Raw genomic sequence first — 14,088 nt, 5'->3', positions numbered from 1 at the left:
AAGGAAGGGCACTAAAAAATTTTTAAAAGAAAGAAACTACCATCAACTATTGTCGATGTTTTATTTTTTAAAGAATATATTTTAACATTAAATGAGAAGAAAAGACAATGTCAAACTAAAGGAAAATCCATTCTAGGAAAATGTAGTTGGCAACCTTTTGCCTGTAAAGGCCTGATTTTCCTCCTTTCATCAAGGCCACTGGGAACTTTATTACAGGCCAGATCCGAGTTTGGAAACCATGAGCATAAGTGACCTTCAAGAGCCCTCCTGAGTTAGGAAGATCCAAAGATATGAGAACAAGTTTGTTTTGGCCACTAAGAAACAATAATGATGATGACAGTGGTGTCCTGAGATCTCTGCCCATTTGAACCCATTTGATCCTTATGAGAACCTATAAAATATGTGCTCTGGTTAACAGCATCCCCATTTTACAGCTGGGGAAAAAAAAACTGAGGTTCAGGGAGCTTTGGTAACTGGCCAAGTCTGCATAGCTAGAAAGAAGCGATGTGGAGATTTGAACCTAAGGGGTCTTAGCTCTCAGTGTGGATCCCCTAACCTCTGGGCTCTCCCACAAGCAAGTCAGGTTTTACACGTGTCTAGTATAATATATATATATACACCACTGGCTTGAATGAGCCAGCTTGTAGAGCTGATGAACAAAGAGCACAGAGGTCTGCTGACAGCGCATGCAGGGGGATGAGGACAGAAGGCAGTGGAGGAGGTGATACCCAGTGTCCCCCAAAGCCTGAGAAGTAGCCTCCAGAGCGTGTGTTTGTGCTGGGGCTCCCATGAGGCATCAGCTATCTGCTGGTGACCAGGTGTTCTGTGACCTGGATCACCCACCTGGAAACACTCACAGCCCAGCATTTGGTCACATTTTGTTGGGTTTATGCTCTGTCACTGGCCTGGTGGACCTGCTATGCTTCAGAGCTCTGTGGCTGAGCCATTGTCATCCCTAAAGACCTGACCTTTTTCTGGTCCCCAGTTCACTTTGTGACCTCAGGAAATTGGCTCACCTCATGGTGCTTAGTTCCTTTGTCTATAAATAGAGGTAGTAATTCCAAGTCTTCCTACCAGAAGATAATTGTGAAACGCCACTGACTCTAAAACTAATTTTTTCTTAAATTTAAGTTCTATACAGTAACAAACAGCTAACAGTTATATCACTGACCATGTACTGTTCTGAGTGCTTCATGTATGTATTAACTCCCGTCATTCTCTCAGCACCTCTACAAGGGGGGTGCTTTTATTATTCTCATCTTCCAGGTGAATCACTTGAGGCCAGAGGGGCCAAGTAACTTGCCCAAGGTCACAGGCCAGCAAGTAGCACAGCTGAATTCCCAAGAAGTCTGGAGGCAGGGGCTGTGCCTTAACCACTGAGCATGCTGCCTCCTTCTGGTCAGTGTGATCCAATCCTTTATGAAAATGACATTCATGCTTTGGGTCCAAACCAGGAGGAGCTGAAGACTAGAGAATCCATTTCTATAGAGCTTTATATTGTGAAAAAGCATTTCTTTTTCTTTTCTTTTTTTTTTAAGATTTTTTTGATTTGCTTTTTTGGGGCGGGGGGTAGGGAGGCAATTAGGCTTATTTTTATTTATTTATTTATTTTTTAATGGAGGTACTGGGGATTGAACCCCGGACCTTGTCCATGCTAAGCATGCAGCCTACCACTGAGCTATACCCTCCCCCCAAAAAGCATTTCTAAGTTGCTTGATCTTTGCAACAACTCTGAATAGTAAGTGGAGTGGTAATTGATTATTATCCCATTTTACAGAGCAGAAGAATGAGGCCCTGGGAGGTACATTCTCTTACTGTGAAAATTTGAGTTTAATGTCCGAAAGATCTGAGTTTGAGTCCCTGAATCTACCCTTTACTGAATGAATCTGAGGAACTGAGACCTCTCTGTCTTTTGTAGCCTCCAAGTCCTAGTTTGCAAAATGGGCATAATAATCGTGCCTCATTCCCAAGGCCTTCTGAGGATTAAAGGTGATCACTCACGTGAATGCAAAGCACAGGGTTTAGACCCCTGTGACTGCTTTGTCTAGAGCCCCCATTCATTTGCTTTCTGAATGAAACTGCAGCTCAGGATATAACTACCATATGGCACAGCTGGGACTGGAACCCCACTGGAAAGACTTCAGCTTTCAGGTCTTTCGAGCACGAGGATGACGGAACACGAAAAGGAGGTGGGGAGCCCCCTAGGGCATCAGAGGCCACCCTGCAGTGGAGACCCGAGCCCACCCTTACAGTCCCTGTGAACTAGAAATCACAGCCCTGTGCTGCCCTGTTGGGATAAAGGCTCCCATTCCAGACCTGCTGCCATGACAACCAGAGTGAGAATTTTCCAGAGCTGGAGGCTGCTCAATCCCAGGGTCTTGGGGTGGCTCTGGGGGCCTCTGTGGCCACTTAATGACTCCAACTATCAGTCTCTAAGCATACACAGGGCCAAGATAAACCTCTCTGCTCCCACCAGTATGTTTCCAGAAGACACATCTAGTATTAGAGGAGGAAACCCAGGCCCTGAGGAATGCTCGGTGTAGCTCATGTGGCTGACTCTGAATCTCTCCGTACAAATGAGTGATGACTACTCAACAGGGTGGACACCACCTCAGCCTCAGCCAGGAAACTGCTCCCCAACACACAGGGTAAATCCAGGAGAACATGGAGGGGATGTGAACATCTATTTATCCAGCCCCACTCCCAGAATGTCATTTTTTTTTTTTTAAACTTTATCACACAAACCATGTCACGCATCACCTCACTTAAATCACAGGCAAACTTATACAATAAATACTGCCATTCCTCCCATTTTACAGAATAAGAAACTGAGGCTCAGAGAGGCAAAGTCACTCTGCCAAAAGTCACACAGCCATTGGGTATCAGAGATAGGATTCAAACCCAGATCTCCCTGGCTCCAGACCCCATTGACTTGACCTCTGCTTCCCTCTACATACCCATGGGGTCTGGTGTCATAAGTTGATGCTCAGTGTTTGTTGAACAAATCATCAAAAGCAAAATATTGAAGCATCAACCTGCACCATCCAAATGACTTTAAATCTTTATTAAGAAAATTAAAACGAGTCTCTATGTCCTGAAAGAATCCCAGCTGGCCAGTGCAGGGAAAGTCCCAGAAATATTCTGGGTAGCTGGAGGGCAACAAATACAACTTAAGAAAATGGGTAAAATATGGGAGATTTACACCCTGGTATACGGTAACAATTAGAAGCAAAGGATTAGATGCACCTCTCGCAACATTTTAAAAACACAGTGCTGCATGGAAAAAAGTGAGAAACAATGAGATCTATACCACCATATCATTTCTATAAATTTAAAACTCATGTTTTGAAGGTGCATCTACAACGAAAGAGATGGTCACTACACAGCATAGTAGGGTTGTCAACGAGGGGAGAGGGGTATGGGGATAAAAGAGAATAAATGATGAAAAATTGAGAAAGAAACGTGCAAGGCTCAATGATGGTCATGTACTAGGAAATGAGAAAGGAAAGGATCTTTACCCTCAACACCTCTTGCCAAATCAGAAATTCCGTGCTGCTCTACAAAGCAGGTGAGTTCTCCGTGGAACACTGAGAGGCTACAAACGAGGTCAGCTCTCCTCTTGCTATAATCAAAAGCAAAGCCCCCTCCTGGTCACCAACATATGAGCACTCTCTATTTTTTCCTGGGGATGTCTCCCCAAAGCGCTTATGCACTGTTCAGAAGCGGACTCGTGCCCAGACCCCTCTTTAGAGAACACACAGATAACCCCGAGGCCAGCCCCGGCCAGATCAACCCTTCAAAGGGAAAAGGGAGAAAAAGCAAACCTAAAGAAACAGTAGCAGGTCCCCCACGGAGGCGTGTCGTTGGTCTGCATGTGGCATCTCCCCTGCCCTGGGACGAGGGCCATCCTGTGTTTGTCCGTTGGCGCATGCCCAGTGCTGATGGTTCCCTCTGGCCCGGGCTAGCCGGCCTGGATGAACCACAGGTAGGTCTCCAATGGTCAGAGGGGAAGCTGCAGACGCCAGAAGCTTGCTTTCCTCATCCTGTCCAGCAGCCTTTCCCACAAGCCCCCAGTCTCCAGACCTTTGGGAGAGAGACTTGGCCCGGCGCCCCAGCCAGACACGGTGGCGGCGGCCACTTCCAGTGGCTTCATCGTCTTTGCCAAGTTCCAATATCCTGCTTAACGCTGACAGATTAATCCAGCCACTGCTCATGGGAGGAAAAAACCCGGAGCTGCTGTTTTTTTTTTTTTTTTTTTTTTTTCCTGTGGGGAGAAGGGGATGGTGCACCTGAGCCAGCCTGGGATGGGCATTTGCAGACCTCCCTGAAAGGCCCCTGCTTCTGCACACCCTGTTGCTCTTGCCTCTTAACCTGCTGGCCCTTCTCCAAGTCCCCCACACACAACTGCCGAACCACTGCTTCGAAGAACAGTCCTGTCCCCTGGAGTGGGTCCTGGTTCCTCCCTCGCTCCTACATCTGATCCATCAGTAAGACCTGACCAAGATATTGCAGAATCCACCCCAAATCTGACCACCTTCTCCCCTGCACCAGCTGGCCCCAGCTCCATCGCTGCGCCCATCACCAACCTCCTGGCTCCCACCCCTGCCTCCTGCAGTCCACTCTCCACTCAAAATGCAAAGTAGTCATTACCAAAATTGTAAATTAGGTCATGTCACTATCCCAATTAATCACCTCCCCCCCACCACATGAAGTAAAGTCCAGACTCCCTGCCCACCCTGGCAGGTCCTGCAGCCCCCAGGCCCCTCTGACCTCATCCTCCTCACTTTCCCCTCACCCCACCACACTGGCCTTCTTGCTGTTCCCTCAAGACACCATAGTTGTCTCTGCCTTTGTACTTGTTCCCCCAGCCTGGATCCTTCTGGATCCTTCTAGAAACTCAGCTCTCAATCCAAACATTACCATCTCCAAAAGTCTCCTTTGGCTATCCTTTTTAATAAATAAATGTTAATTACTAAATTAGCTCTCTCCTCTCCATCATCACCACCTGTCACTCTCTATCATGTTGTGCTATTTCCTTCAGAGTACTTAACATGGTCTAAAGCTGTCTCAGTTCTGTGTTTATTTATCTATCGCCTTTGTTCTCCACTGGACTCTAAGCTCTAGGAGGGCAGGGAACTCTGTCTTGTTCCTTGCTGAGTCCCCCCGTGCCTAGAACGGTGCCTGGCACATGGTGGCATACAATGAATATTTGGGAATGAAGGAGTGAATGAATGGGAGAATGAGTTTGCAGGAAGCAGTGGTTCTCCAACTGGGATTCCTGGAGCAGCAGCATCCATATCACCTGGAAATGGTGTCTTAGACATCTGGACCCCATCCGAGTCCCACTGACTCAGACATTTGGTTTTAAGAGCCTTCCAAGGGATTCTGACCCAGGCTCAAGTTTGCAAATTTCTGTCATAGAACCATCTGCCATCTCTCACTGTCTCCCCTTTGATGACACAGGAGTGCATAACTGGCTGGGTGGTCCATCTTATCAGGGAAAGGAAGTGGAAGGAGGAAGGAGTCAGGCCCGTGCCCTTGACTGACCCCTGGTCCCTGCATGCCCAGGTCGTCTTCACGCTCCAGAGCCACACAGAGAATGTCAAGGCTGGGGAGCATTTCAGAGACCACGGTGATCCTCCCCAGAGCAGGAGGGCAGGCAACTTGCCCAGAAACCCATATCTCTGGCCTTCCAAAAGCTCCACAAAATCCCAAGCAAACAATTCAGTGGTGAGATGACCAACTCCTCCTGACTTGCCTGAGCCTCTCCGTTTTAACCCAGAAAGTCCTGCCTGCTCTCAGGCCCAGGCAAACCAGGACAACTGGTCATCCTATTTGGAAGCCTGATTTGGGGTCTCAGGACTGACAAATGGATTCCTTTCCCAAGTCACTTTGGTCTATCTGCACAGATGAGACTAAAGAAGGGGGGAAAGGCAGGAGTTAGGAGGGGAAGATAGAAGAGGGCGGGGGGAAAGGCCAGTGGCAGGGCGATGGGACAGGTGAGAAGAGGGGAAAAGGAGGGGAGGAAAAATGAATGACAAGAAGAAAGAAAGGGAATTTTTAAAGGATGGGAAAGATGAGGAAGGCGATGGGGTGGGGATGTGAAAAGGGGAGGAAGAACCAGAGAGAGAGACAGAGACTTAGAGACACAGCACTATGGTGACAGAGGGGAAAACTGACAGGTAGAAGGGACAGGACGGGGGCAGGTGCAGGCTGTGGGACAGAATGGACACACTGACACTTTCTGGCAGCCTCTCACAGAGAGGGCCTCCTCACAAACTTCAAGAAATCATCTCTCTTCTCAGCAGCCCCAAAACACCAGCTCACCCTTAATGGTTGGCACCAAACCTGCTTACATCTGTTCTCTGCTGAGAGCTGCTTTCATTCACAAGCTGCTGCTTGTCATGATGTAGATGCATTAAAAAGGGAGGAAAGGGGAGAGGGACAGAAATAGAGGGACAGAAATAGAGAGAGGGAAGGAAGGAAAAAGGAAGGAAGGAAGGGAAGAAAGAAAGAGAGAAAGAGAGAAAGAGAAAGAAAGAAAGAGAGAGAGAAAGAAAGAGAGAGAGAAAGAAAGAAAGGCAGCTGGATGAACTTATTCAGAAGATTATATTATGAGATGCAGAGAGTTTTTTTTGTCTCCGCTCCCCAAATAAATCCTTCACAAACCAAACATCATTACGATGCTGTCAGATGAATTTCCTGTTGTTGATTAATTGCAGAGGGATGGGCAAAAACTACAGCTTCCTGAGGCATGTTAATTTGCTCACTAGCTGGATTCCTAAACCAGAGTCTGACACAGCTCAATTACAATGGGATTTAAGCGTGCATTATGTCATTAAAACTAATGACAGCAAGACAATCACTTCGAGGAAACCACGGTGACATTGTCTGGTGCCTCGGCAGTTCAGCGTCCTCTCCCATATTTCCCTGACTTAAAGGGGAAACCAAGTGGGGCTAAGAGGAACCAGGTCTGTCCCCTCAAGCGCCAAAGGCCTGGCCAGGCTGGAGGGCTGATCCCTGCGGCCTTGACAATGAGCCATCCTATAACCTGAGTCCCTGGGTCCTGCTTGAGAAAGAAGCAGACCCCTGGAGCGCGCTGAGGTTAGCAGGGAATGGGGTCAACCCGGCCAGGTCCAGCACCTGCTCCCATGGGAAACAGAGTCATGCAGTAGCAGAAAGTAAATGATGTGTTCTGGGAAGGCAATGGACGTGGTTCTCAGCCCCTTGGGGAGTGGTGGTGGAGGAGGATCTTGACAAAAAGTTTGGAGCTCATAACACACAGAGAACTGTTATAACTAACACCTTCAGGAAGTGTTTTGCATTTAAAAAAACTCCTTTATCTATAGCAGTGCAGGCTTATAAAAACACAGACCCCAGAGCCCTGCACGGGAATTTACCTTTCTCCCAAGTTCCTAGGTGATGTTGGGGGTGGGGGTGGAGGTGGGAGGTGGCGAGGACCCCACTCCTAGAACCATTGAGGGAGACAGACCACTGATTGAGGCTGATCTGTCTCTCCAGCGTTGAGAGCTTCTCACAGCAGAATGTGAACCCAGCGATGTTTGCCTCTCGCTGCCTTTTGCCCTCTCAGGTAAAACCGAAAGCCTGGTACGTGCAAACTCCACTCCCCCTTCCCCAAAAGTGCTCTCCTCACTTTTAGGAGAGGATTTTACAACTCCTCCTCACTCAAGTGTAAATGACTAATAAGGCTGGATGCGTTATCCCACCCGAAAGCATCTGTTCTTTATCCAAGAGCAGAGCCTGAATGAATGGCAATTCACATATCAGTGTTTTATGTGTTTTAGGTGATTCAGGAAGCCCTCTTGGACCAGCCTCCCAAAAGATCACATATTGTAAGCAGCCGCTTACTTTATCTAAGTCCCAAAGGGACTGGGTCTTTGTCATCATTTTCTGGCCACTGCCCACCATAGTGCCAGGCGTTAACGGTAAGTACTAAACAAATGTATGATGCAAGAATAAACGTGAATTAATGCTCTTGCAGGAGGAGAGAGAGGTGGGTCCTTTGCCTGTAGCAGATCTGAGTTGAAAGTCAAGCCCTTCTAACTCTTCACCAATGACTCATCATAATAAACAAACACTAACTAAGCAGTTAATGCGTGTTGGCCTCCGGCTGGACCACAGGCCAAAGGCAGCTCCCCGAACTGACCAGTTCACTAGTCATTCAAGGTTCCATTCATGCATGCATGCATGCATACAAGTCACTGCTGAGCACCTGCTGTGTGCTAACCCTGACTCCAAATAGGAAGACGACACAGCCTTGGTCCCTTAAGGATCTTGCCTTGCAGCATCTCAGGAGCTGTATGCAGGGGCTCCGGCAGGGGAAGCACCACAGCAGGGAAGGCAGGGAAAGCTCAGGTCTCCTAGAAAAAATCCTCGGGCTCTGGGTTGGTGAGTTGAGATGATTCAGCAAGTCTCCCAAGGATTTGGAGGAACCAAAGGCTCAGAGTAGTCAGGAGGGCTTCTCCTCCTGGACTCCCTCCAGAGCCTGCCCACCACACTCACCACTGCCCGATTCCTCGGGGCCTCATGGGCTTTAAGGAAAGAAGGCCATTGTGCCCACTTCATGGGTGAGCAAACTGAGGTCTGAGAACCCTCAGCAACTGCACAAAAGACCATGTCAGAGTAAGTGGGACTGGAAGTCTCCTGTCTTCAAGCCACATTCTCTCTGGGGTCCCCAAGCTGTATGCCTGGCACAAAAGATTCACCTTCCTCTGTCTCACCCCAATCTTATTTCAGTCGGGGTGATTTCACTGTTCCCATCACCAACATCAACCCCATTGCTCACATTTGTTAGACTCCTACTCCGTCCCAGGTTCCGTACTAAGCACTTTGCAAGCATTAACTCAAAAATTCTCACAGTTCCTTTGTTATCCTCACTTTAATGATGGAGAAATTGAAGCCCAGAGAGGTGAAATGACATAACTAGAAAGTGCTAGAACCAGGATCTATATCCAAGAGATCTATTTCCAGAGTCCACACTCTTAAACACCATTACTGTACTCCCTTACTGTACCCAAGGAAACTGAGGCTCAGAGAGGTTTAGGGTCTGGCCTGAAGTCACCCAGCAAGGAAGCACTGGAGTCAGGATTTAAATTCAGGTCTGGCTGCTCCCAGGGTCCCATACTGCAGCCCCTGGAGTCTCAAAAGTCTGGCTAAAGAAGCAGACAGGGGTGGGGAACAGGAAGGAGAGGGGTCTATTTCTGTGGCGCCTCCTTCATTCTCCCAGCGCATCAAGGATCTCCATCCTGGGTGGCAGCTGAATAATTTAAGCTCAGCAGCTCCAGCCCACCACTACTGGGGCCCGGATTTATTTTTATCCCAGGTTACAGCCATAGTGCTTAACAGAAATAAACCATGCTGTTCGCTTCTCACCGCCTTTACATCAACTCCTGATTTGTCTGCGTTTATGACCAGCTCCCCACTCAAAGGGGATTCAGGAGCAGAAGACAAGGCCGTATGTCACAGTGGGTTTTAGTAGAGAGTCACACACTCCCTATGACCCAGAGAGAGAAAGAGAGGCAGGAAGAAAGGGTCAAATGAAGAGTAAATACCACACCCTACAAGCAGCCCCCCTGAGCAGCCCCACAGCTTGGACAGGCAGCCAGGATGTGAAGAGACAGCAAGAAAAGAGAAAACGGCAGAATCCCTGCTGCTGCCTCCCTCTCACCGGCAAGAAAGGATGTGTCCCCAGTTGTCTCCATGGCTATGCTTCCTGATCACCAGCACAGGCTGGCGGGGGGTGGGGTGTGTGTGCTGCTGGAGCCAGGAATCAGGGGATAATGCCTTGTCTTCATGATAGTAGACTGGTATGACTTGCTGTGTGGTCTTGGGCAAGTTGCTTTCCCTCTCTGGGACCCTGAAGGGTTACACTAGATCAGAGGTTCTGAACTTGAGGTGCTCAGGTGGGCATCAAGGTATATGCATCTTTTCAGAGTGGAGGTTCTCAAAGGGGTCCTTGACGCCTCCTTGGGATAAGTCTCTGCAGGGCCTTCAAGCGTTGCAAAACCTCTATGCCTATGCAGCTGAAACCACAAACAAAGCAGATCCCTCTACAGCTGAGCACAGGATTCTAGGAACCTTGCAAAATTCTCACAAGAGACCCTCCTATCCCAATTCACCCAAACAGAACCTTCTCAACATACATGATAGATTCCCGAACACAGTGTTAACCTTTCCCAGAAGCATGAGTAGGCATGTGTGCTACACACACACACACACACACACACACACACACATTCATCACACAGTCACAGAACCTTAGAGCTGGAAGGGGCCTTGGGGGCACCTAGACCAACAACCTCATTGCACAAACCGAGGCCCAGAAAGGGGAGGCAGAGCTGGGGCTGGAACTCAGGTCTCCTGATCCAAGTTCAAGGCTCCTTCCAGAAGCTTCTATTCCCCCCCTTCCCTGGTGCACCACAATGCACCATTTCAAATGTAATGGGGGAAGGAGGGCAGCCTGTTGGCTCTTAGCCACCCCCAGGGAAGTAAGGCTGGGAGGCAGCAAGTAGATGCTTGAAAGGCACCCACATGTGGACAACCCAGTCCCCGTGACTCCTGGTGGGCTGGCAAGGCACTGCGTGGCTGAACTGGTTGTTATAATAGTGAAATATTCCTGTTCTGGATGGTGATATTTCACTGTGGCTCCCTTACCACTCCTCCTGTCCCTCCAACCTCCCCGTAATCCAGCAATCAAAGAGTTAACACTCAGCTCAGCAGGAGATCCCTAAGATCCCCCACTTCAGGACCCCAGCTATGGTCCAGTCTGACCAGTTAGTGTCAAAGTTCACTATTTTAAACATCACCCATGGACAGGTCTGTGGCTCCTTATTTGAACCAAATCCCCCTACATTCATCATTCACACTTAGGCTTCCCAGGGAGGAAACTAAGGCATCTTCCTCCTCAAGGTCACCCAGCAAGGAAAGCCTAGAATTTTGAGGACCATTTACTTTGGCACTAACCACCAAGCAACGCTTCCTCTCTGTCTCACATGTCCTGCCCGAGCAGTCATATGCCCCAGGATTTCAGTGTCCCCACTTGGCTCCGAGGCTGGAGAGAATGACTGAGTGGGCTCTGCTTACATTTCAGGCTTGCCAGTTTCTGGGGCTGATGTTTTATTCCTCCCACCTCCATGAACAAGAACCAAAAGAGGAAATCCTTGGGGGGTGCAGAAGATTGAAGTGGCCTCTGAGATAATAGCAAAGATGCTAAAAATAAGGACACTCATTTCCAGAAAGGTAGATGTAATCAAAGCAGGAAGCAAAGAAAATCCCTTTTTGATGGGTCACAGATTAGCAGCAAAGACATTTAAAATTAAATATGAGTTTTGGATTCAGTTACAAGGAACCTCCCCTTCCCACTCACTAACAGGTTGATGCAGGTTTATCTCATCAGAATAAAGAAACCAGAGCAGGATATGGTCTTCCCTGGAACAGATATGAAGCTGGAGCCTACAGCTTTTCCCCAGAATCTGAACAAACCTTTTCCTCTTCTTTCCCTACTCTGAGACAGGCTCAAGGATGGAGTCTCCCTGGCTGGTGCCAGGATGCGCCCTCTATACGATCACTTACAGGTTATACCACCTGTGAAAATAAAACATTATCTGCTCAGCAGGCAGCTGGTCACTCCCCTCTGGCCTGCCTGACCACTCATTCCAAGCAAAATGTGGTCTTTTCATGTCTCCCAGGTCTCTCATCTCAGGGAGCTTAGAATAGCCAAGTTTGCAAAAAACTACCACAATTAAATTACTCAGCTGTTCCTGGAAGATGGTAAAATCTGAGCCCATTCTTATGCATGCTTCACCTGGTATGCCTAGGTTACCCTAGACAAGGGTTAATCTTCCAGCCTTAGATGACCCTCTCCCAGTCAGGGTCAAGTTGCCCATCCACTAGATCAACACACTGAGAGACCCTCCAGGCCAGGCTGGCCAGCCCCACAAAGCGTTAATTCACTCTGAGTACTGCCGGCTACTTTCAACAGCTTTTGCTGCAAAGGAGACGACAAATTGGGCAGAAGCCACAATTTTGATCGCATTGCCTAAAACATGAGCATATTTTATCCAACCCTGGGCGGTGAGCCGAAATCTCATTTGGCTTTGGGGTGTTGCTTAGGTGATCAAACACTGCAGAATGTGGGCAAATAAATGTGGTCATTCCTCAACACCCCTCCGCTCCCACCTACCCTCAATCCCACCAGCTCATGTACACACCTTGTTGCAACTGGGATTCCAATACCCCTAAGCCCATTTTCACAATTGAGAAGAAAATCACTTACCACAACACCAGAGGAATGCAAGGGGAATGGGTGAGCCAAATTCTTGCCAACTCCTCTCTTCCCTGCTGGGTGGGAATATGCTAACTCCCGATGACTTGGTTTGAAAGCTCAGCAGAGGTGCCTGAAAGACAATTGTTCACTTGACTCTCCTACTTTTCCCAAAATAAAACCAAAGCAACCACACACACACACACACACACACACACACACACACGCACCAACTACCCCTAAATCATGCAGGACCACGATGAAAAGAAATACCACTGCCAGAAGAGGAGAAAACAGACAAATCAATGGACAAGGCAAAGACAGTGGCTCCCTTAGACTGCTCTGCACATTTTTGCTCTGTGAATCTCTCTCCCACTCTCTCTCTCCCAGTCTCTTTCTCTCAATCTCTCACTCTTTCTCTCCTCTCTGCCTTTCTGTCTCTCTTTCTCTTTCTCTCTGTCGTCTGCGTAGGCAACTCCCGGCTGCTGGCAGTAGACGAATCAATTGCTTCCCCAGAACCGGAATCAGTGGCGGCTGCCACCACTGCTGCAAAACCCTGTGCGAGCAAGGGAGGGGGCAGCAGCTTCCCGACGCAGGGGGCACCAAGCCTGCCTTCCACTCGTGATTTACGTGTGAGGTGCCTGGAGAAAGAGAGGTGGGAAGCCAGGAGGAGAGGTTGGGCGCACCAGAGATCCTAGCTGGTCGAAACGGCAATCAGGAGATTGGAGATCAGCACCGCGGACAGCGCTAAGATGCGGCTGTGAAGGGGATGGGCGGGAAGCGAACCTTCAGGCTGCAAAGTTAAGTTATTGGATGGTTAGAGCAGAAAAGGGGGAGTCCAGGGGGAAGCAGGGGGGACGGGACTTCTCGACATCACACGGCGAAGTCAGTGACAGCTTACCTACCACACACTTGTTCTAATCTTGTAGCTCATTCTCGGAGAAAAGAAGCTGTAACTCCACAGCCCCTTTCCCACACACACCCCCATTCATTACTCATCTCTGCTCAGACAAGAGTTTGACCCCAGTGTGGGAGCCTCCACGTGGTTCCCCAACCCCCAAATCAGCCCTGCTGACCTGTCCTCATCCACATTGCTGCAGATTTCTGACCTGTAACTCAGGTACCTCGGAATTCAGAGCAGGAAGATGAGGCTCAGAAAATGGAAATTTCTAGGGGCAGAATAGCTTAGTTGAATAAGCACCTGACAGGTTTCTGGAACCAAGTCTACCCCCATATAACCTTGGAAAAGTCACTTAATGTCTGAAAGTCTCATCTGCAAAACGAGCACGACTCTCTGATTTTCCTTAAGATAGGAAGCAAGAGGTTAAAAAGCAACAATAAGAACACCGAAGTTGCGGGCTGCTATAATTCCATGATCTATAACCTGTCCTGTGATTCAAATGTTTTAACAAAAGGAGAAAGAAATTGACAGCCAACCCAGAATGATAGGTGCTAGCCTCACATTTCAGCCTGTGGTTTGAGCAGGATGAAGTTGGGAGATTATAGGAGGTCTAAATTAGACAATGAGCCTTGGCCAAAGACCTATCCCCAAAAGACCCAGACTTGCCTTCTGAAGTGAAATCACTATATGGACAAGAAAATAAAACCATTACAAGGAGAAATAGATGAAGAGAAATGGATTCCCGTGGCTTCCAATGTTCCAGATCACGAGGGTCTTATTCTTGCTTATTGTGAGGAAAGAACAGGAACTCTCAAATAGACCAAAAGCTGTTTAGTACTTATCTGCAAAGTCAATGAGAACCCTCTCTACTGAGGACTTTCCTCTCATGTGTCCCACTTAGGTG

The 14,088-nt window shown here is 48.3% G+C and overlaps 1 protein-coding gene across 1 annotated transcript in view; it reads right to left on the bottom strand.

Moving 5' to 3' along the window:
• RPH3A (rabphilin 3A) overlaps nucleotides 1-13,050 on the bottom strand; it is an 89,454-nt gene extending 76,404 nt beyond the window's left edge. Inside the window, 2 exon segments of the mRNA XM_014553655.2 lie at nucleotides 12,296-12,416; nucleotides 12,970-13,050. The gene's annotated coding sequence lies outside the window, so the exon portion shown is untranslated.
• Nucleotides 13,051-14,088: the final 1,038 nt, after the last annotated feature.

This window comes from Camelus ferus, chromosome 32 (genome assembly GCF_009834535.1).
Source record: "Camelus ferus isolate YT-003-E chromosome 32, BCGSAC_Cfer_1.0, whole genome shotgun sequence".
NCBI lineage: Eukaryota > Metazoa > Chordata > Mammalia > Artiodactyla > Camelidae > Camelus > Camelus ferus.
The sequence above is the reverse complement of the archived record's forward strand: the minus strand, read 5'-3'. Positions and strand labels throughout refer to the sequence as shown.